We start from the raw sequence: 3,116 nt of genomic DNA, 5'->3' as shown, positions 1-3,116 counted from the left end.
AGTGTCTTTTAATTTCATGGCTGCAGTCACCATCTGCAGTGATTTTGGAGCCCAGAAAAATAAAGTCAGCCACTGTTTCCACTGTTTCCTTATGTATTTGCCATGAAGTGATGGGACCGGATGCCATGATCTTAGTTTTCTGAATGCTGAGCTTTAAGCTTGCAAAGGCTGGTAAAAATCAAGGTGACTCCAAGAAAATGGCTCCTCCTCCTCCTTCACTAAGAAGATAGTGAAGATGAGCAAATGTCAGAAGATCAAGAGGATGAGAGAAGTGGAGAAGAGGTTGTTATCCCTCAAAAAAAGAAAAAAAAAAAAAAAAGGCAGGAAGGCTACCACAACTCCAGCAAAGAATATGATGGCTTCCCCAACAAAAAAAGTTTGCAGTTGCCTCACCGGCAAAGAAAGCAGTTGTCACCCCTGGCAAAAAAAAAAGGCAGTGGCTACGCCAGCCAAGAAGACAGTTACACCTGCCAAAGCAGTAGTGATGCCTGCCAAAAGAGGAAGCCACCCCAAGCAAAGCATTGGTAGCAACCGCTGGTAAGAAGGGAGCAGCTGCTCCAGCCAAGGGAGCAAAGAATGGCAAGAATGCCAAGAAAGAAGACAGAGATGAGGAAGATGAAGATGACAGTGAAGAGGAAGACAAAGATGATGAAGAAGAGGATGAGCCAGCACTGAGGAAAGCAGCTGCTTTTGGTGCTGCTCTTGCCACAGATGATGAGGATGAGGAGGAGGAGGAGGGTGACTCTGAAAAAGAACCTATGGAGATTGTATCAGCCAAAGGAAAGAAAGCTCCAGCAAAAGGTGTTCCTGTGAAGGCCAAGAGCACTGCTGAAGATGAAGAGGATGATGAGGAGGAGGAGGAGGAAGAGGATGACAATGATGATGAGGAGGAGGAGGAAGAGGATGACAATGATGATGAGGAGGAGGAAGATGAGGAAGAGCCTGTCAAAGAAGCACCTGAAAAGGAAAGAAGGAAATGGCCAAAAAAAAAGCAGCTCCTGAAGCCAAGAAACAAAAAGTAGAAGGCACAGAACCAACTACATCTTTCAATCTCTTTGTTGGAAACCTGAACTTCAATAAATCTGCTCTTGAAAACGGGTATCAGTGACCTTTTTGCTAAAAATGATCTTGCTATTGTCGATGTCAGAATTGGTATGTCTAGGAAATTTGGCTATGTGGATTTTGAATCTGCTGAAGACCTGGAAAAAACCTTGGAACTCACTAGTTTAAAAGTCTTTGGCAACAAAATTAAACTAGGAAAACCAAAGGGAAAAGACAGTAAGAAAGATTGCAATGCGAGAACACTTTTGGCTAAAAATCTGCCCTGCAAAGTTACTCAGAATGATTTAAAAGAAGTGTTTGAAGATGCTGTGGAGATCAGATTAGTCAACAAGGATGGAAAGAGTAAAGGGATTGCTTATATGGAATTCAAGACAGAAGCTGATGAAGAAAAAAACCTTGGAAGAAAAGCAGGGAACAGAAATGGACGGGCGATCCATTTTCTCTGTCCTACACCGGAGAGAAAGGTCAAAGTCAAGACCATAGAGGTGAAAGAATCACACTTGGAGTGGTGAATCAAAAACCCTGGTTTTAAGCAACCTCTCCTATAGTGCAACAGAAGAAACTCTTCAGGAAGTATTTGAGAGGGCAACTCGTATCAAGATGCCACAGAACCAAAATAGCAAATCTAAAAGGTATGCATTTATAGAATTTGGTTCACTTAAAGATGTAAAAGAAGCTCTACATTCATGTAATAAAAGGGAAATTGAGGGCAGAGCCATAAGACTGGAGTTGCAAGGACCCAGGGGATCACCGAATGTAAAAAGCCAGCCATCAAAAACTGTTTGTCAAAGGTCTCTCTGAGGATACCACAGAAGAGACGTTAGTCATTTGATGGCTCTATTTGAGCAAGGATAGTCACTGACTGGGAGACTAGATCCTCCAAAGGGTTTGGTTTTGTAGACTTCAACAGTGAGGACGATAGACAAAGCTGCCAAGGAGACCATGAAAGATGGTGAAATTGATGGAAGCAAAGTCACTTTGGACTGGGCCAAACCTAAGGGTGAAGATGGCTTTGGTGGCCGAGGAGGAGGCAGAGGTGGCTTTGGAGGCCGAGGTGGTGGCAGAGGCCAGGGAGGCTTTGAAGTCCAAGGAGGCTTCCAAGGAGGCAGAGGAGGAGGAGGCGACCACAAACCACAAGGAAAGAAAACGAAGTTTGAATAATTTCTTCTCTCTCCCTCTTCCATTTGAAACAAAAGACTCGGGTTTTTACTCTATTACCTGATCAATGACAGAGCCTTCTGAGGACATTCCAAGACAGTATACAGCCCTGTGGGCTACTTGGAAATCCATATAGATAACATTTCAAGGGAGATAACCCTGTTGGTGTTGACTGGATATTCGTATAAACTTTTTAGAGGTGAGTGATAGAGCTAACCCTTATCTGTAAATTTTGAACTTATATTGTTTCTTCCCGTGTACAAAACCATTTTTTTCCTATGGAGTTTTTTGTTTTTTCCATTAGGGGGTTGTAAAGGAAAGCAGAATGTTTTATTGATTTTTGCTTCAGCAATTTGGGGACAAATTAAAAGTCCTAGAACTTTGGGAGAAAAACAAAAAAAGAATGTACAGAAGGAACTCACTCCAAACATGATCGGGTACATGACAGAACTTTATCTCCACCTCCCCTGCCTCTTATCCATTTGTTGTGATTAAGTCACTAAGTCGTGTCCGACTCCTTGCAACCCCATGGACTGCAGCATGCCAGGATTCCCTCTCCTTCACTGTCTCCCAGAGTTTGCTTAAACTCAGGTCCATTGTGTCAGTGATGTATTAACCATCTCATCCTCTGTTACCCCTTCTTCTCCTGCCCTCAATCTTTCCCAGCATCAGGGTCTTATCCTTTAGCCTAGTGGTAATAAAGATCACAGAGTTGCTTGAAGAGAACCAGCGGCCATGTTTCTATAATGCTCCTTTTTGTCTTTGCTTCTCTTTCTTATTTTCACAATATTGTAAGCTTTATCTCAGAGAATTGCTTGAAAAATGTTTTAAATGCACAAAGGTAAAGATACTTTTCCCCATCACCACATATCATGGTGAGTACATAATCTGGCACT

At 42.6% G+C, this 3,116-nt stretch overlaps 1 pseudogene; it reads left to right on the top strand.

The window, feature by feature from the left end:
- The first annotated feature begins 143 nt into the window (after nucleotides 1-143).
- Nucleotides 144-2,223, top strand: LOC104989274 (annotated as a pseudogene).
- The last annotated feature ends 893 nt before the right edge of the window (nucleotides 2,224-3,116 follow it).

This window comes from Bison bison, unplaced genomic scaffold, assembly GCF_000754665.1.
Source record: "Bison bison bison isolate TAMUID 2011002044 unplaced genomic scaffold, Bison_UMD1.0 scf7180017864148, whole genome shotgun sequence".
Lineage (NCBI taxonomy): Eukaryota > Metazoa > Chordata > Mammalia > Artiodactyla > Bovidae > Bison > Bison bison.
The sequence above is the reverse complement of the archived record's forward strand: the minus strand, read 5'-3'. Positions and strand labels throughout refer to the sequence as shown.